Source organism: Pseudophryne corroboree, chromosome 9 (genome assembly GCF_028390025.1).
Source record: "Pseudophryne corroboree isolate aPseCor3 chromosome 9, aPseCor3.hap2, whole genome shotgun sequence".
In the NCBI taxonomy this organism is placed as follows: Eukaryota; Metazoa; Chordata; class Amphibia; order Anura; family Myobatrachidae; genus Pseudophryne; species Pseudophryne corroboree.
In genome coordinates this window covers 35,584,654-35,606,085 of record NC_086452.1, presented here as the reverse complement: position 1 = coordinate 35,606,085, position 21,432 = coordinate 35,584,654, and the positions used below count along the sequence as shown (strand labels likewise).

Here is a 21,432-nt window from a genome sequence, read left to right as displayed (position 1 = left end):
TCCCTAACACCCCTAACACTAACACATATAAATGTATCCAGGTCTTATCTTTAAATACAGACCATTCTAATATGTAGTCAGCAATGTAGGGACTTGTGCTAATTAAAAGCACTTGAGGGTAGATGGGAGGGGCAATACCAGTATGATGGAGCCTCACCTTCAAGTGTATAATATATACACAAATGTAGAGGAAAAAGGGGGGACTTGGACTGTACACCCTATTTTTAACATAATAAGAGGTGCTACCATGCTGAGGCTTCTAGTACCACACAGGGAAAAGAAAAATGTTGGTGCACTAAGAATACTGATAGTCAAAATAATTTTTATAAACTCTGACAATTAACATGGAGTATAAGTGAAGTTCTTCGCACAAATTTGGCCAAAAATGTGAGCCCATCTACCACGTCAAGGTGAACTTCATCAGATGGGACCCTAACCCCCCCAATACGAACACCCACTTCTGTTTGAAGTGACTTGTTGAGGAAATCAATTAGGATGCGCACATTGGACATCAGGCCAGGTGGTATGTGTTGGAATGCTCCTCTGTAAACCATGATGGTGGTATAGGGTATTGTTAAAACCTCTGTAATAGAAGAGTCTTGTGCAGGACACCAATGGAGCACATGTTGCAGGTCTGACCTCATATCACAACCCTGCAAGCATCTATTGTTCAGCTGCACCATATGCAGCTTCAACATCGATGTCCTTTCCATTTTTGATACCGCTGGTCTTCATATTGTCCGCCAATTGTTTGAATTGCTGGTAACGGGCAAATACTGTGAAGTACAGGATAACCGCAGTGAACAGCAGCATAAAGATGAAGACAACACTGATGATGATGACTGTGGTGTTGATGTTTCTGCTCTTCATCTCTGACTTTAGATCATCCATGTCATTCTGCAGTTCATCCATAACGTCATCTGTTGGTTTAGCGGTCACAGATCCGTCCCCATTAGCGGCAGCTGGTGGTAGCGCTCGGATGTCTGAGCAGGGCGCTCCCGTTGGGTGGATCACACGCAGTTTCCCCAACCGGATCAATCTGCGCAGATCCTGTATTTGCTGCTCTTTCTCTGCATCCCAATTGCTTCCTGTACAAACACTGACAGCGAAACATGAATTGCTAAACGTGTGCGCTAAACACTGGCCATTGCTTACCGTACATCTGACAGCATCATATATGCAGGATTTACTGTACATATATTGTCTTATGGGGAAATCAGTCACCGCTACTAGTCATATCAGATTAGGGGAGAAGGAACCCTGTCATGCTACACAAATAAAGGTGCTTACGCACAGGCCGTTTTTGCTCAGTGTGTATGCAGAGAGATGATGTGGAAATCGATGGCCGGAAAATCGCACAATGCATACACGCTGACCAATTTTCACCCGACCCAGCGTTTTTCACGAGGATGAACCACTTACAACAGTAGGAGACTGTGGAAAGTGGTTCACTCAGCCCAGTGGCGGATCCAGGGGGGGGGCACTCGGGCCCGTGCCCCCCCTGTCATTTGTGGCCTCCGTCCCCCCCCCCCCCCCCGGCGCCGTCACCGCACAGGGAAATGACAGGCGCCCGCTGAGATTGTGTTACCAGCGGGCGCCCGTCTCCCTGCACAGCGGCAGCCGGAGGCAGGTGCTCAGTACTGAGCTCCGGCTTCGGGCGCTGTCACTGTGCGGCGTGCGCTATGGGAGAGACGTCAGTCATGACGTCTCTCTCATAGTGCTGACTGAGGAGCGGACGCCAAGAGGAGGACTGCAGCGGTCTGGAAGCGGGAACGGGGCTCCGTAAGTATGATGTTTTTTTCTTCCTTAGTGCAGCGGGGGCATCTACTGGGGGCAAACTACGGGGGGACATTACTACTGGGGGGGCATCAACAAGGGGCATTACTACTGGCGGCAAACTACTGGTGGCATTATTACTGGGGGGCATCTACTGGGGGCATTAGTACTGGGGGGTAATCTATTGGGGCATTACTACTGGGGGCAGCTACTGGGGGACATTTTTACTGGGGGCCATCTACTGGGGGCATTATTACTGGGGGGCATCTACTGGGGGCATTACTACTGGGGGGTCATCTATTGGGGGCAAACTCCTAGGGGGCATTACTACTGGGGGCAAACTACTGGGGGCATTATTACTGGGGGGCATCTACTGGGGGCATTACTACTGGGGGGTCATCTGTTGGGGGCTTTACTGCTGGGGGACATTTTTACTGGGGGCCATCTACTGGGGGCATTACTACTGGGGGGGTCATCTATTGGGGGCAAACTCCTAGGGGCCATTACTACTGTGGGCAAACTACTGGGGGACATTATTACTGGGGGCCAACTACAAAGGGGCTAACTACTGGGGGCATACTACAGGAGGGCATTACTACTGGCGGCGTAACTACAGGGGCATTACTACTGGCGGCTTAACTACAGGGGCATTACTACTTGGGGGCTAAACTACAGGGGGGCATAACTACAGGGGCCAAACTACTGGGGGATAAGTACAGGGGCCAAACTACTGGGGGCATTACTACTGGGGGCTAAACTACAAGGGGGGCATAACTACAGGGGCTAAACTACAATGGGGCAAACTACAGGGGGGCATTACTACTGGTGGCTAAACTACAAGCAGGCAAACTACTGGGGGCATTACCACTGGGAGGCTAAACTAAAAGGGGCGGGGGTAAACTACTGGGGTCATAACTGCAGGGGCATTACCACTGGGGGCATAACTACTAGGGCGCTAAATGACTGGGGGCATTACTACAGGCAACATTACTACTGGGGGCAATACGGGTATTGCATAAGGGGCACCACTACTATGGGGTCTATATAAGGGGCACTACCGGTACAGTGGACATTGCATAATGAACGCTACTACTGTGGGCATTGTATAAGAAGCGCCACCTCACATGCACCGAAGCCGCACGCAAATGTACTTGCCCCTTCCATTTTCTTCTGGATCCGCCCCTGACTCAGCCGGTAAAACAGTCTGACGGACGATGGAGGCCGGCGATGATGCGGGATTGTGTATCAGCGCTCATCGCCCGGCCATACACACTAGGCGATTTTGAGATCAAAAGCGCCCAGTGTCTATGGGCCTAAGACTGCTCTAAAGTCTTTATTGTCACATTGGCTGTGGGGGGATTTACCAGCCCAAACGTTTAAAGATCAAAATGATCCCTCTCACTGCTTATCACCTGAGAGGCCGCTGTAGACCAAAATGGTTTAATAAATTACTGCGACTATACCTGATGTTTCTCCTCCATCTGACACTTCCATACGTATCCTATGCACAAAGAGTAGGAGAAGAATCACACACGTCTTCATCTTCATCCTCAGTGTAGAGCCGGATACTCCGCTTATCATCAAAGTGAAAAAGCGAATGGCTGCTCCCTACTCTGACCACTCAATATGTAACCACAGGACTATTGTGATGTCATAGCACAGGACCATTATGATGTCATAGCACAGGACCATTGTGATGTCATAGGACAGGACCATTATGATGTCATAGCACAGGACCATTATGATGTCATAGCACAGGACCATTGTGATGTCATAGGACAGGACCATTATGATGTCATAGCACAGGACCATAGCACAGGACCATTATGATGTCATAGCACAGGACCATTATGATGTCATAGCACAGGACCATTGTGATGTCATAGCACAGGACCATTGTGATGTCATAGCACAGGACCATAGCACAGGACCATTATGATGTCATAGCACAGGACCATTATGATGTCATAGCACAGACATAGCAGCAGCCATACAGGCAAATATTTGTATGACATAAAGTATCAGACCGTGTATAGGGGTAAGTAGGGGCAGAATAACATATATCTCACCTGCCCCAACTCACACATACCCTGACGGGCAATAGTTTAACCAAAATGGGTGGAGCTTTTGAGATTGGGGCGGGCTTATTTTGTCCCAATGTCACATGTCTGAGCACTGTGAAGTGGATCAGACATTGCCAAGCACCATAGTAAAGTTTGGGTGGGGGCATGGCGGTGCTGCACCAGCCTCCCAGGGCACCCAATGTGCTCTCGGAAGGGCAGAGCGGGCGCCTCTTCTGATCATGTGCGGGTTTGATAAAGCCGTAACAGCGACAGGCATTGGCGGAACGGCTGCTGTGTATTGCTATGGTAACAGTGATATGTTACTGTGTGTGAGTGACGGTTAGTCAGTGGTGCTAGATAGTGGGGTTACCCGTGAGCCATAGAATATATAGGTGCTGAATGCTGATTGGCTATACTGACTCACCCAGTCTATAGTGCATGAGTAGCGATCCTCTGGCCTCAACTGGGGTTAAAGTGAGTTGGAACGGGGCGGAATTACGTTCCGTCAGTTCCACTTGGAGAAGGAACGCAGTTCCGCCTCCTCCAGCTCACCTAACCCGATGTGTCCCAGCGCTGCAGGAAGATGCTGGGCGTCCGCTGAGATTGTGTTACCAGCAGGCGCCTGGCTCCCTCTCCACAGCGGCAGCTGGAGGCAGGAGCTCACTACTGAGCTCTGGCTTTCTGCGCTGTCAGTGTACGCTATGGAAGAGACGTCATGACGTCTCTCCCATAGTGCCGAGGAGCGGGCGCCAGGAAGCGGTCGGACGTGGGAGTGGGGCTTGGTGAGTATGGTGTTTTTTTGTTTTTGTTTTTTCATGTGTAGCGGGGCAAACTACTGGGGGGCAACTGCTGAGGGCAAACTACAAGGGGGCAAGCTACTGGGGGCAAACTACAAGGGTGCAAGCTACTGGGGGTAAACTACAAAGGGGCAAGTTACTGGGGCAAACTACAAGGGGGCTAACTACTGGGAGTTAACTACAAGGGGGCAAACTACTGGGGGCAAGCTACTGGGGGAAAACTACAAGGGGACAAGCTACTGGGGCAAATTACAAAGGGGCTAACTACTGGGGGCATTACTAATGGGGGCTAACTACAGGAGGGCATTACTACTGGGGGCATAACTACAGGGGCATCACTACTGGGGGCATAACTACAGGGGCATCACTACTGGGGGCATAACTACAGGGGCATCACTACTGGGGGCATAACTACAGGGGCATTACTACTGGGTGCAAACTACAAGGGGGCATAACTACAGGGGCTAAACTACAAGGGGGCAAACTAGAGGGGGGCATTACTACTGGGGGCTGAACTACAAGCAGACAAACTACTGGGGGCAAACTACATGGGGCTAAACTACAGGGGATAAACAACTGGGGGCATAACTGCAGGAGGCATTACCACTGGGGGCTAAACTACGGGGGGAGGGGGGTTAAACTACATGGAGCAAACTACATGAGGGCTAAGTTAGTGGGGGCATTACCACTGGGAGGCTAAACTAAAGGGGGGGGGGGGTAAACTATTGGGGTCATAACTGCAGGGGCATTACCACCGGGGGCTAAACTACTGGGTCTAAACTACAGGGTGTTAAACGGCTGGGGGCATTATTACAGGCAACATTACTACTGGGGGCAATACTACACAGGGGCATTACCGTTAAGGGCATTACTACTGGGGGCACTACTAAAGAGGCCATTGTAAAGGGGGCACTTCATAAGGGGCATCACTCCTGGGGACATAAGGGGCACTACTATTGTGGGCATTGCATAAGGGGCACCACTACTGTGGGCTCTATATAAGGGGCACTACCACTGTGGGCACTACCAATACAGTGGACATTGCATAAGGAGCACTACTACTGTGGGCATTGTATAAGGGGCGCTACTGCTGTGGGCATTATGTGTATTAGGGGTGCTACTGCTGTGGGCATTATGTGTATTACAGGGTGCTCCTACTGTGGGCATTATTACTATTGTGTGACCACGCCCCTTTCTTTTTGAGACCACAGCCCCTTTTGCGGCGCGCACAATACCTTTATTCGATGGGCGCCGTGGGTAGGGGGGGTGAGTTCCACCACCTCTCTAGGACCACTTTAAGCACTGGGCATAAATAATGATATATCTACTGACTAAAGGAATAAAGAGACAGTTACAATGAAAGCTGATTCTCTCTGATAAATAGATATCATACGTGTGTTATTTATTGGAGTGTTGGAGTGAATGACTGCGTTCTGTCAGTGTAACATCTATCCTGTATATTGGCTGCAAGGTGTGCGGTGCACATGGGCCCTTGGCTCCAGGGGCCCCGCACAGCATACCCTGCTCCAGTGGTGCCGAGAGGGGGAGAGCGGGTACTAATTACCAGGCCCTGGCTGCTGGAGGGATCCAGGTTTGCTGCCCCCCCCCTCCCGAGTATACCTATTCTTAAGGTCGGCGTCATCTTGCCAGTGATATCTTCGGGAAGATGGCACCCGTATATTGAAAGCTAAAACTATATGTCACATTTTCACAAATCAATAAATGTTACGTTTTATTCACACGGTGGAGTCACATTATTATGACCCCCAGGTAATAGCCAGAGTAACCGCCGTGTGCAGTGCGGACAGCAGCTAGACGGCTGAACTGTCATTGTAGACACACGTCTGGTAGCCCCCAGGTTCATTGTGACGCTGAGCTGCTCCACTGTAGAGTGTCGGTCGTACCTCACGCACCTTCGTAGCCGACGTTCATCTCTCACATCTATGGCACGTGGTGCTCAGCAGTTTCCACGTCGGTTATTCGCAATGGTGCCATTTGTCCAGTCACGACACACCTTCACCACAGCAGCACACGGACAGTTCCCAAACTGCGCTGTGTCAGACATACTGCCACCATTGGCCCGAAAGCCGATAATCATTCCTTTTGGCAACTTGGATAAATCTCCCTTTTTACCCATGACAGCAACGAGTGATATGTGTGCAGACGGCCTATCGCTCACCTTATATACCCACCAAGCCAGCGCACATCACGTGACGTACTTCATGGGCTACGGGTTGCCGACGTCACATGTAATACCGTGTATACGCACAGTATATATATATATATATATATATATATATATATATGTGTAATACCCTGCTCAGATTCCTTTATGCGTTGTTTATATGTGTGTCATATATATATATATATATATATATATATATATATATTTATTTACAAAGAAAATAATAGATACAGCGCTGGTTATTTAGCATGGAACACAGGATTTTTATATGAATATGTAAGTGGAATCACAAGTCACTATGTAAGTGTTCAAAGCACTAGATCCTCCTTGGATAATTCAGGATCGCTGCTCCCCTTAATCAGTCCGAACTCCCACGAAGATAGATATCTGTCAATAAAACATATAGAGGGGGCGCTCCATAGTGCATAAACTTTTTTTATTTTAAAAACAAACACGAAGGTGCTTTAAAACAAATGTAGCTATTACACTCGTACCGGAAGGCAACCAGGGTGGGCTGGTTACCACATGATTCCACAAAAAACCCAAACGGAACTGGAACAAGGCTCTGACGAAGTCGATGACGAAACGCGTTAAGGCGGAGTCGAGTGACGCATCGAAATCCCTGCGGCTGACTGAGCAAGTTGTTACGGACGTGTGTAATCCTGCCCGTAAGCTCCAGGGGAAATTGCCGCCGGCGGGTGGTGGATTCTATCACGATTTGGTTCAATCCTTGTTCCAGTTCCGTTTGGGTTTTTTGTGGAATCATGTGGTAACCAGTGTTTGTTTTTAAAATAAAAAAAGTTTATGCACTATGGAGCGCCCCCTCTATATGTTTTATTGACATATTATATATATATATATATATATATATATATATATATAATGATTAGTTATGTTATTATTAAATATATGTGGTGTCAGTATAGATAATAAAAGTTAATATATGTACAAATGCCCTCATAGAGGGATATGAGAAGATTTCTATAAGTTGCTCTCATGGAAAGCATTATGTTGGGTAATATTCCCCCCTCACAGAGGGGAGTTGAATCTGTCAGCCTCTATCCAAACTTAAGAGACTTCCACTGTCTCGCTTTAAAAAGGGGTGATGGATGAGACTGAGTTTGTGTGGGCCAGCTCGTGGCAGTTACGTCTGGCGGGACTGATCCGGGTACCCTGGAGGGAGGTGATATAAGAGGACTGAAAAAAAACGTTTGGTTGGGGACTTGAGGCTAGGAGACTGGGAAGGAGCTGCGCACGGCCAAGGAGTCTGCTAAAAAGGTGCGTCACACCCGAGTACCCGGCTTACCGTGGAGGGACTGACGGAGATTCCCGGCGGCTCCGGTGAAGTGAGTCCAGCAGGGACGTCGGAGCACAGTGCGGCTCAACAGTGGGCGGCGGCAGCGGGACCTCGTCATCCGGCTGGGGCGGCGGCAGCATCATTGGTACCTCCCGCAAGGAGGAACAAAGGAGGCGGCCCAGAGTAGTACCTAGTCCGGCTGGGGCGGCGGTAGCAGCATCTGTACCTCCCCCATGGCGGAACGGAGGAGGCGGCCAACAACAGTGGATAGTCCGGCTGGGCAGTGACAGAGACATCTGTACCTTCCTCGGGGCGGACAAAAGGAGGCCTGAAATCGTGAGTGACAGCCTCATGTAAGGTACAGCACAGCAGCAGCTCAGTCAGTGACTTCTCTTAGTTGAATCAATAGCCTAAGAGAAAGAGAAATACTGTTAATACACATGTCTAAAATCAAAAGTTGAGTCAAAGGCTTCCTTTGGCGCATGGGAAAAAATGAGGAAGTAATGGTACTTTCCTCAAATACGTGGTGTAATATTTTGTTAGGCGTACCCCCACTCACGCTGGAATAAAGTGGGTTAAACACATCAAGGTATCTTTTATCTTCTTATATCAAAAAGATCCTGGATATCGTACCCCAACTCACACGAAAATGGGAATCTGGACTCCTATCAAGGTTTCTTTCAGGTGTCTTCTAACGATAATTCATACAGGTGTATCCTCCGTATATGATAACATCATATGTGAAAAATTAAAAGAAAATATCCAATGTGTAGAATTTTCTTTACCATGCGTTACATATGAGATATATAATTTTAGATCAATATTGAATTGCACCTTCAATCATTAGACCAAGTGGGCTGTTCGTAAGGTTTCGTATGTGCCACCAATACGTGAACCCTTCACCAGATTGTTAATAAGGTAAGCGTACCCCTCACTCACACAGAGATTAGATGTGTAACTCATATAATGGTATCTTTGTGTAGAAAAGGTATATATATCTCGTGGGCGTACCCCAACTCACACATGAAGAAGCAGATTGAATCCCATCAAGGTATCTTTATCTGGTCCTTATGCCACAATTTATACAAGAAGATCCTCTGTATCAATCTTTGGGAATGTTTAACTCCAAAGAATAAATCCCAAAATGAGAGATTTACATGAGTGGAATCTTCATATGACATACGGGTTCCAGAGACATCGGTAACAACAAAGTTCCAAGGAATTTATTAAAAAACGTGATTGTCTTATATACAAAAAAGTTCATACATGTGATTTGTTCGGTGTCAAGCGTTTACATCAAAAGACATAAATGCATGGGTAAAACGAAAAATGGAATATATCCAAAAAATAACAACGAAAAGTTCAATAAAAATGTAATGCTGAGTTCAATAAAAAAAAAACAATTTTGGGTTAAAAAATTGGCTACTCACACAGGGATCTGTCGACGCGTTTCGGTCTCCTGGACCTTTTTCAAGACATGACCTTCTGTGTGAGAAGCCAGCTATTTATGGTGCCTGTAGCCAATCATCTCCTAACCGGAAGTCCAACCCCGGAAATGACCTCATCAATTATAATTTACACTTACATTAAAAATTGCATTATTAATAAAAAGACAAGACCAATAAGGTCTACATTATTTCAAAAAGAATGTGCCATATTACTATAACGTATTGTGGTAGGAAAGAGAATCTGTCTTTCCTAATCTCTAACATAATGGCGCTAGGAATCATGGGTAACGTAGTTCCCCATGAGTATCATTCCTCCTTATCTAATGTGCAGTCTTTTACTAAATAATCTGAACGGAATTCCCCATAGAGAAAATGATGTATGTGTATACAATGCTATTAATTTAACTTCTAATGTTTAATGTTCTCTCCAATTCCGGGAAATTCAACATCTCGATCTTCCGCCGCTAAGCATCCTGGGAAATGTAGTCTTTCAGTCATTAATTTGCGCGTCATCATGGAGCTGGAACCGGAAGTTAGAAGTCCGTCTTCTTCCCTTCCATGTATGATGGGAAATGTAGTCTTTTGGTTGTCGTTCGCGCATGCGTTCTCGTCTCCCTGTCTGAAAGCACAGACAACATCCTCCTCCGTTTTTATTAAGTGTGGAAGGCTGTAGAGTTATTTCTCTCTCGCTGGGTTTGCGCATGCGTCTTTGCCTTTTGGTCACCTTCATTGAACGATGTTCAATAACATGGAAATTATGCACGGCCACTGCCATTATCAGTTCTTATCAGATGATATGGGTTTCTTTTGTTAATTCATGTGGCCGGTCATGTTTCAATGAAGGACAAACGAATAAAAAAATGGATTACTACTAATGTACAGAAATACAATTTAAATAGATACCCCTTTCATTTAAAAAAGCGATTTTATGCTAATAGAAAATTACATAAGGGGAAAAAATATATGATAAAAAGTAAAAATTAAATTAAAATTAATAAAGAAAAATCCTGATGGAATGTATAACAGAAATCTGCTTCTTCATGTGTGAGTTGGGGTACGCCCACGAGATATATATACCTTTTCTACACAAAGATACCATTATATGAGTTACACATCTAATCTCTGTGTGAGTGAGGGGTACGCTTACCTTATTAACAATCTGGTGAAGGGTTCACGTATTGGTGGCACATACGAAACCTTACGAACAGCCCACTTGGTCTAATGATTGAAGGTGCAATTCAATATTGATCTAAAATTATATATCTCATATGTAACGCATGGTAAAGAAAATTCTACACATTGGATATTTTCTTTTAATTTTTCACATATGATGTTATCATATACGGAGGATACACCTGTATGAATTATCGTTAGAAGACACCTGAAAGAAACCTTGATAGGAGTCCAGATTCCCATTTTCGTGTGAGTTGGGGTACGATATCCAGGATCTTTTTGATATAAGAAGATAAAAGATACCTTGATGTGTTTAACCCACTTTATTCCAGCGTGAGTGGGGGTACGCCTAACAAAATATTACACCACGTATTTGAGGAAAGTACCATTACTTCCTCATTTTTTCCCATGCGCCAAAGGAAGCCTTTGACTCAACTTTTGATTTTAGACATGTACATTTTGTTGGATTAAGGGGTGATATCCATTTCTGAGTCAAGGGTCCCCATCTGGCTGCATTTCCCTTGCGCCGAACCGTGGAAATTACAGAAATTCCTCTTTGTTACTGTTAATACACAGTTACCAGTCTTTGTAACCAGTTGATCATACATACATTACACCTCTGAACTCTCATATCGTGAGAAAGTCCCCAAGCTCAGTGAACTCCACAGTGGTAACACTTAGTAAGCCTCATCAGGAGTTCGTCAGAGAGGATAGTACCGCTATATTGACTAATACCTTACTAATGCCTGATGCCCGTATAAATAACCAAACATCGTCTGTATATACAATATTCAACAGGGAAATCTGCAGTGTTCTAGTATCAGCTAGGACTCTACTTATTGCTTAGCTGCCAGCGAGGATCCCACTAACAACGTCCCTACCAGCTAGGGAGATAACAGCGGTATATTCGCCCCTTTCACTGTACCAGAAGACTAGTAGAACTAGCGCAGGAATACAAATTAGCCACTTCGTGGCCACCGTAAAATACTATTACTCTTCACAAGTTACCGCAGGGAGACAGGAATTTAGAGTTAACCTCAAACGCTACAGCGTATGACTCTTAACGACTCATATCTGAAGCAGAAGCAGGGAACACCATAGAGCTCTATAATTTGAACGATTTCCGCTCCGCTGGCACCACAATGTTGTCATCCTATGTGCACCAACGAGGTAGTAAGAGTAGTCAGACTGAAATACTGAAGTGTTAGGGGAACCCCTTCCCTTAAGGTACCGTTAACTCATCCTATATGTATGGTTACAATTATTACTATTGGTATAAATGTATTTAGATTCATTTGAAGTATGTCGCCGCGCTAACCATTTGTTTTAGGTTGTCCTATTGACTGGTGGGAAATAAGGAGGACGAGTTTGCATTGTTCCAGTGAAATAAAACTCTTTTACTGCATTTTATTGTATTTTGAAAAAGTTTATTTAGTTAAATTAAATGTGCGATTTTCGGCGCATATATTTCTGCCAACTGAGAAATCGGTAATCTACAGACCAAATTGGACGAAAGGGAGGAACCGGAATTTGTGAATAAGAGAAAAACAGGTATAATCCCAAAGACCCGTCATCTTTATAGTCCATAAAAGAAATAAAAGAACACTATTACATATACACTATATATGTACAGGAGGTCCTATAGGCTGTAAGCTGGGGAACATACTGTATGCTGAGTTTGTTCCACAGCATACAGCGTTGATAAAAGCGTCCTGCGTGGCGCTGAAGCATCGGCAAAGCTATGCCACTATTGAATTTTTGATGCACTAAAACCTTCACTTCTTTCACCAGTCCGTTAAGTGCTGCCTGGTTCTTACCAATTGGGAGTGGGTTGAACACTATCCCTCTCTATAGGACCACCTGTACCTATTTGTTCCTGTAAGGATGGGACCACGGCATAAAAGGAGTGCCTACCAATCCATCACCAAACACGGGCGCCATCTTTCAGGTCTCGGTAGCAGGTGAGTGTGACCAAGTGCACAGGTTGTGCAAACTGGGGCCCTCTCAACATTGTTGCAAAAAATGTTTTAATATACATTTCCTTGTATATTTGCTAACGTTAACAAATTCAAAACCGGTAACGCTGACCACACCTTCCAGACTACGCATCCAGCCCCGACCCTTGACCTCTGACCTCTCTGCCTCTTTCATTGATACCTGCTGATACACTTCACCCTCTGATTGTTTGTATGTACCCTACAGTTACTAAGGGGTCTATTTACTAAGCCGTGGACGGAGATAAAGTACCAGCCAATCAGCTCCTAACTGTCATTTTTCAAACCCAGCCTGTGACATGACAGTTAGGAGCTGATTGGCTGGTACCTTATCTCCGTCCACTTTATCTCCATTCAAAACTTAGTAAATAGACCCCTTTGTAACTGGCCAATTCAGAGTTGCACACAAGTGCGGATTTTGGGATTGTTTGGCAAATGATCAAGCTCCATATCCGAGTGCATGTATCTATGGGTGACTCAGTCAGGGGTGCATCTTCCCTTGCGGCTGCATGGGCTTGACTGGACGCCAAAGGCTGTTCGCATGTAGGCTAAGCTTAGTTAGGGCATGTCAAGGGGGCATGTAGACGGAATTGCGCTCTACGCTTAGCTGTGTGTATGCACACAGCCATCTGCTTTCAGACGGACCTCTTGCGCCAGGTATAATGTGTGGACAAGTGCGTGCATATCAGCAATTATCCACGCGTAGTTCATTGGACACAGAGCGGCCAGTTGCCTGCAACTCTAAATCGGCCCCTAATACCCCTTTCAGACAGAACATGAAATTACCTGGTGAAGCAGTTCCACCCGGTAATTTCATGTACCATGTGGGTCCTTTTTCTGTGTGAGAGGGTCAACCCGTGTTGTAATTCCTGGGACTTTGACCCAGGAATTTACCAGGGTCGGAGACACGGGAATTATGACACGGGTTGACCCTTTCACACAGACAAAATACCCGTGACGATCTGCAAATTACCAGGTCAAAATTTTCGACCCGGTAATTTGCATGTCTGTGTGAAGGGGGGGGAGGGGGGTCAGGCAGGTCCCGGCAAAACGACCCGGCACTGAAATGCAGAGTAATTGCCGGCACATTCAGACTTTTCTGTCTGAAAAGGGTACAAGTGGCATATTACAGGGTTTCTCCACCTCAAATGACATAATAATTGAATAGGATTGCAGTTGGTTCAGACTATAATGTGGCCTATGACTTAACAGCATCCTGAGCGCTTGTAATATGAGGGGAATTGGATGGATGCAAAAGAGAAAATGCATTTCACTTGCTCCGTACAATGCTTTGAATACACATATACAGTAAAATACGTTATACTAATAGACGACGACTAGGCCCAGATTCCAAAACGTTGCCAAGTTTCCTCACACGAAGACAAAAAAAAACAGTGTTCCTACAAGAAGACGACCTTAGGACCCTGTTTCACGCTCCAAATTTATTAGCCATGTTGGTAAGTTGTGTGCAAATCTGCTACTAAAGACATGAAAAATTATTTACTCTTTAATTTTCTTCTTTAAGAACCCAACAGCTGACAAGTTAATTGCTGCTAATACCGTCTCAGCAGCCTGCAGAACGAGGAAGAGAGAGGGATAATTACCCTGCCAGAGCTACCAAGGCAAGCACTTCACTACAGAGAACATTCATATTAATTGTATGGATGTTGTCACAGATCCCCAGAGTGACAGAACAGGGACTAAAAATAGGGAAAATGCCACCACACAATCCCCTGCTGACTGGAGCAAAGAAACTTCTGAAGTTTTACTCCGGGCCTGTACAGAGTGGAGGCTGCCATGTTGTGGACTACGGTGCAACCCATCTTCTCGGCAGTGACATCACTGAGGCCTAGTGAGCTGATTGGCTGCATTCACAATATCAATAGCTCAACAAAAATGGCGGTCTCCTCTCTTTAAAAGCACCTTGAGTCCTGTATGAGAAAGATCACTATATAAATAAAATGATTATTATTATTATTATTATTATTATTATTATTATTGTTATTATTATTATTGTTAAAGCTATTTAGAAAACCATTATGCCAAGGTTGCCATACATTTATTGGTAATTGTTTTTTGCCATAAAGGACAGCAAATGATAAATTCTCTCCGCACTTCCATGAATACTGTGTGGCCGTGAGCCAGTTAATGGAAGATATAACCTATTTACAACCCTACGGTTTATTTTCCTCTATGCATATAATACCAAATAGCTAACGTACCACTTTCATGCACCCATTAGTGCTCTCTATGGATTGAGAGATGCCATGAGGATTAAAGAGCTATTGTAACTACTCGCAATTTTAAACAGATATCTGTTTCCATGGCAATAGGGTCCTTTAAAAAACTAAAAAAAAAAATGTCATAACCCCCCAAAGATCATTATATCTAAATGCGTTTTGTCTCAGCCATCTTGATCTTGAAGTCCTTTTAGATGACCGGTGGCACAACCGGGATGAGCATTTATGCAACATATATGAAAGACACAGAACAGGGATGAGAGAGAAAGAGAGGTTAGAGGGGCACTTACCTCCAAGGCTGCTCTCAGATAAGGGAAGGTGCTGCAAGGAGGTTGAGCTTTCATCTGATGCAATGTTTAGTGCACCGTTATAGCATCTATACTAGTACAAGATATATTAATGTTATTCCTTCCTAGCTTGCTATCAGTCATTCCTCTAAACTTGGTACAAGTGGGTCTGCCGCTGGCTAATTGTGGCCAATGACCAATGAGATCAGGACCCAGTGCCCAGAATACCAAGGATTCACATGCACCGAATTCTTATTCTGCTGTATTTCATGTGCCACTTGTAAGAAGTACGTACTATGCATTACTATGTTATTGCCTGGAGAGAGTTAGCTGTGGGGGCGGATATTTGATCAGAGCCAGATAATGAAAATTTAAATCAGTTGCAGCTTTTAAAGATCATCGACTGTAAAAATATCTCCCAGATCGAATCTGCAAACTGAGCGAGTGCTGCGGACTCGCCTGAGTGTTCCATTTACATAGTGTGATAATGCGACGCTCGTGTTCTTCCAGTTATTTTCCATTGTATAATGTACCCACAACAATAAAATGTTTTTGGATTTCATGTAAAAACAAATGCATATGCAGAACCTGGGGTTCCCAGAAGTCCAGATATTTCCAGATCAGACCCAATTTTTGTTGTTGCTATTTTCGCACCATTCGGAGTCTTGAGTTTCCCAAATTAATTAGGTAGGTAGCTATAGGTTCCTAAAATAATTTGTTTTAATTTTAGATCTAAATTGGAATATGGTTTTAATGTTATGGCCTGTGCAAACTTCGGGGGTTCATCTGTGGCCTGTTTTTGGCATTTCAATATTCGTTTAATGCTATGGGCCTTTCAGCACCTTCATGCAACTTCCAAATTCAACACGTCCTTTGCGCAATGCTGAAGAAATGCCGACTCTCATACACTTACTGGCGACAGGATATGAGCTTTAAGCAAATGCTGGTACTCCGGCCCGTCTGCTTCCTGCATTTATTAGCTCTTTCAGAAGCCACTGAGTCCTCGTTCCAGCCATGGAAAATTTTCCACTGAGGAGTGACAAAAAGTAAACTAAAAAAGCTGTCTAGAACTGACACAGGAAGTAGGTGAATTCTTCTCTTGCAGATACAATTTAATATAATTGGCGCCAAATTCGCTATATGGATTCTGATCATACAAATATTGGGAATATTTGCACTAATGTGTCTTTTGGATCACCAATCTAAAATAGACTGCGCCCCAAGACCTGATTTTCCATTTCAAACCAGGGACACATTACAGCGCATACAGTAGCTTCACACATACGGGGTCATTCAGGTTTGTTAGGAAACCAAAAAAAGCACACTTATGGGCAATACCATGTTGCACTGCAGGTGGGGCAGATGTAACATGTGCAGAGAGTTAGATTTGGGTGGGTTATATTGTTTCTGTGCAGGGTAAATACTGCCTGCTTTATTATTACACTGCAGTTTAGATTTCAGTTTGAACACACCCCACCCAAATATAACTCTCTCTGCACATGTTACATCTGCCCCACCTGCAGTGCACATGGTTTTGTCCATTAGAGTGCTTTTTTGGTTTGCTAACAAACCTGAATAACCCTGATACTCATGGTGTTTCACATTTTCCAGTTGCAGTAAACTGGGCTGAATGTGTTACCTGGTGTGAACAGCGCCTTTGACTCCAGATAATTAAGCCCAGGTGCCTGCAGCAGCTGACACACATTGTGGCTGGCAGGCATAGACTAGTGCTCCTCTGTGGGAAGAAGCCAGGCCGGCAGGTACAGTACAGTATTACATCCATTCCATGATTCAGCTCAGTTTATTATATACTAGGGGAATAAGATACACAGGTAATTAGCTTCCCTGGTCACTGTGGCAATGCTCCGCAACGTTAGTGCTTCATGGGTATTTCATGTTCTCCTGAGCTATTAACTATTGCTTGTGCCCTATTCTGCCAAAATGACCTGTAAGGGATATCTCAGTCTCACCCATACTCCCAGAGTTGGGAGTCCAGGGAGAAGGGGTAAGGGTGTAACCAATTTGCACCTAATTATTTATTATTTTTTTTATTTAGTATGTCAATTCTAATTTTTATAGGCTAAGGGGTCTATTTATTAAGCCTTGGATGGAGATAAAGTTTCAGCCAATCAGCTCCTAACTGTAATTTTTCCAACGCAGCCTGCGGCATGGCAGTTAGAAGATGATTGGCTAGTCATTTATTTCCGTCCACTTTCGCTCCATCCAAGGCTTTGTAAACAGACCCCTAAGTCCAGTATTTATCAAAGCATGGAGAGTGATGAAGTAGAGAGATTTTTAAACGCAGCCTGTAACATGAGAAAAGCTGATTGGTTAGGGTTTGATCTTTCTCTCCACTTTTTCTCTCTCTAGGCGTTGATGAATACCCCCCATATAGATGTTGGCAGTGCGTGACTCTTTAGAAGCTCATATTGACATGAAAGTAGTTATTAGCACTGAGTAGGTGAGGGTTTATCGTGTAGTGAAATATTCCGCCATGGTGGGTGCTGGTAATTACTTTGATGGTAATCCCATCCTCTGCTTGGCAAATGCAATGCTAAATCTCTGAGTCAGAGGTTCCCCTCTTGTGGTAGGGGGTGGAGGGGAGTATGGGGGTGGCAGAGAGCAAGTGGCCAGCCAGGGAATAAAATAAATCGGGGTATATCGTACAGACCTACACAAGTTCTAGTAATGGTGATAGGCAGTTTGATGACCCCTGAGATTTATGTATTTGTCACAATGTATCACTGCAGAACATCACGTACAGCAAACGCTATGGCTTCTGATGTTTACACTAATAACACTGGGAGAGTTTCCCAGCACTTGTGATAACAAGTCCATTAATATTTTAAGGGTTCCCAAATATAATTTTGCTGACAAGTTACAGGAAACAGATCTTTATATCCGATATGTCAGATCCGAGACGTCATTATATAGCAAAAACTGGAGAAGGGGAGGCTATGAGGCTGTTGCAGCTTGCTAAATAGATATTTATTCATGGGGAATGTGTCCTGTGGAAAATGGCTTATACCAATGTGTATTTAGTTGTGTGTCTTTTAAGGTTTTATTCTGTCTATTTTATTTTTAACTGAGAATTTGACCAATTGGCAAAGAGAGGTTAAAAAAAAAAAAAAGGGAGGACGGGCCAATAAACAATGTTAAACACCTTCCAGCTGGGTCGATGATACAAACCATGGAGCAACCCGCTGCAGTGCTCTACTCCCTCCCTGCATGGTACTGCCACTTTAAGGAACTGAATTGCTAGAACCTTCTAACAGTAATGTATAATTTTCTTAAAAGCATACTTGCCTACCTGACCCTCTCCATGAGGGAGAAAATGCTCTGTTCCTGGACTTTCCTGGTAATGTATGATTGCCATCACCTGTGGTGAGCTAGTTAATTGATAAGAAAGGTGTTTCACCACAGGTGATGGCAATCATACATTACCAGGAAAGTCCAGGAACAGAGCATTTTCTCCCTCATGGAGAGGGTCAGGTAGGCAAGTATGCTTAAAAGTGAAATCCTGGGACCTCTATTCCACTATTTGGGATTTAAACTCCTTGAGACAAAATCTCTTGTATGTAGTTCTCAAAAACTGAGTACTGAAAATTCATTTTGCAGATATTTTGTTGAAGAAACTTTCTGTTATTGTTGAGTTATTCCTGTATTGCTCACTTGGTGACGCTGTTCTAATGACATGTGCGTAGTTCTGATAGAGAAACACAGTTATAATAACATACGTAATAGATAACTTGGGTGAACAGAAACTTATGACCATGTAGTCTACAGAGGCATTTGCTGCAAATTTAAAAGAATGTAAAAACTGGCTTACCGTAATATAAAGTATATTCCATACTGCTGTATATTATAAAGCTATACATTTTCATGAATGGATAAAGAGGCTGAACATAGTCAGTCTCTCTTTCTCTTTTCTGTTACAGCTAGGGTGAGTACCCAGTGCATACCTCCCAAAATGACCCTTTCCCGGACTTCCCTCTTAGTGTATGATTGGCATCACCTGTGGTAAAACACCTTTCTTATCAAGTAACTAGTTCACCACAGGCTGTGGTAATCATAAACTAAGAGGGAAGCCAAGGAGCAGAGCATTTTGTCCCTCCTTGAAAGGGTCATGTTGGGAGGGAGCCCAATGGCAGAGCACATCATTTATTTCCCTCCTGGTATGGAGAACTAGAAATATAAGATTTGTTATTGGTGTAGACCAGAGGTTCCCAAACATGGTCCTCAAGGCACCCCAACCATCCAGGTTTTAGGTATATCTATGCTTGGCCACAGGTGACTTAATCAGTGCCTCAGTCAATTTGATTTAATAATTTATGCTGAGCAATGGATATCGTTACAACCTGGACCAATGCAGTGACTTGAGGCATTTGGGAACCTCTGGTGTAGACATTAGGCCCCTTGTCTGATGTATTTGAACTCCACTCACATCCCCAATTATGTAATCCCAGATTCTATCTCTAACTTCAAATCTGTCATGTCTTCCTTGCCTGTAGACCAAATCCCATCTCCGGCTCACCATCTACATTGGAATCTTTGTGCCTGACCCATTATTCCACCAAGAAGTTGAACCCTACCACTTACTAGTAGCCTCTCCAATCCAAAGTAAAGATCTGCACTAGACCAAGTAGGAGAAGGAAACTGGATTGGCCCTAAACCCAGATGGCTAGGCCACAATCAGACTCAATTTCTCCTAGAATTCCATCTCTGTCTGCATTAAAGAAAGCATTTATAAACTTTATTATCGGTCATGCCTTGTCCAATTCGTACTGAAAGCAATATGGACAGCTAGCCGACTAATTTTATGGAGCACTGCCTCACCCTATTCCCTGCCCTGCTAGTAGTAAGTCGGGAGTTTTATATACACCATAAAAGGAGTTGAAGTCTAGTCTAGTCTGGGATAGAGTACTACATACTTTGGTCATCCATAGAACTTGGTATACCCTTCTGGGATAGAGTACCCCACCTACAGTATGCTTACTTTGGTCATCCGTAGTACTTGGCGTACACCTTTGGGATAGAGTCCCCCAGCGACAATATACTTATGTTGGTCATCCATAGTACTTGGTGTACCCCTCTGGGATAGAGAGTACCCCACCTACAGTGTGCTTACTGTACTTTGGTCATCTATAGTATTTGGTGTGCCTATTCTGTTGAGACAGATCAACATTCTTCATATGGCGTTTGTGGCTAAACCACTATACAACACCCCTACTTGGAACATCTTACTTTTGCTGCAACAGTGGTATTTTTCATGGTAAAAGTATTGACAGGTCCTAGAACCCCAAGGCTGGGTACACACCACAGTGACAAAGAGGTCTACTGGCCATCATGCCGACAAAGTGGCCGATTACACACCCTCTGATGACCTACAGATATATAGTTCTTTGCTTGAACGAATGATAAATCTGTCTAGTGCAGGCATTCCCAACCACGGTCCTCAAGGCACACCAACAGTGCAGGTTTTAGTGATATCCAGGCTTCAGCACAGATGGTTAAGTCAAAATAACTGAGGTACTAATTAAGTCACCTGTGTTCAAGCCTGGAAATCACTAAAACCTGCACTGTTGGTGTGCCTTGAGGACCGCGGTTGGGAATGCCTGGTCTAGTGTGTACTCAGCCTAATGCAGATCAGTGGATTTACAGATATATCTATAGGCGAATTGGGCAGTGTGTTGTGCATATACATGTGCCCACCCAGCTGAGCCGTCAATCACTGCCGGCTGACCGCCCGTACACACACAACGATGCACCAATGTATCTGCAGGCATATATTGGTCATCGTCTGTGCTGCGGGGCTGACGCAATATGTCTTTGAACGACTGCGTTCACAGACATATCGTTGGTACACACTGGCCGATGGACCAACGATATATCGTCTGTTCAATAGAACGTCCGATATATCGGCCAGTGTGTAGTGTGTACGCACCTTAATGCTAGGTACATACTGGCAGATATATTGCCCAATCAATTGATCGGCCAATATATCTTTTGCTGATCTGCAGGTGTGTACCAGCAATATGTCTGTGAACAACGTCTTTCACAGATATATTGCATCTGCTGTACAGTACAGCACACTGCCAGTATACAGTATCTGCAGATATAGTGGTGCATCTTAAACATAGAAACAAAACAATTTGATGGCAGATAAGAAGCA

The 21,432-nt window shown here is 44.4% G+C and overlaps 1 protein-coding gene and 1 long non-coding RNA gene across 2 annotated transcripts in view; one reads left to right on the top strand and one right to left on the bottom strand.

Moving 5' to 3' along the window:
* Nucleotides 1-9,440: 9,440 nt before the first annotated feature.
* On the bottom strand, nucleotides 9,441-19,186 carry LOC134957342 (uncharacterized). The gene is made up of 3 exons (XR_010186565.1): nucleotides 19,090-19,186; nucleotides 10,714-10,815; nucleotides 9,441-10,370 (listed from the first exon to the last, which is right to left on the bottom strand). It is a non-coding gene; the product is annotated as an uncharacterized LOC134957342 (long non-coding RNA).
* The window catches only part of PDE4B (phosphodiesterase 4B), a 726,366-nt gene continuing 721,888 nt past the window's right edge, over nucleotides 16,955-21,432 (top strand). The window contains exon 1 of the mRNA XM_063939161.1: nucleotides 16,955-17,020. The gene's annotated coding sequence lies outside the window, so the exon portion shown is untranslated. The remainder of the gene's footprint in view (nucleotides 17,021-21,432) is intronic.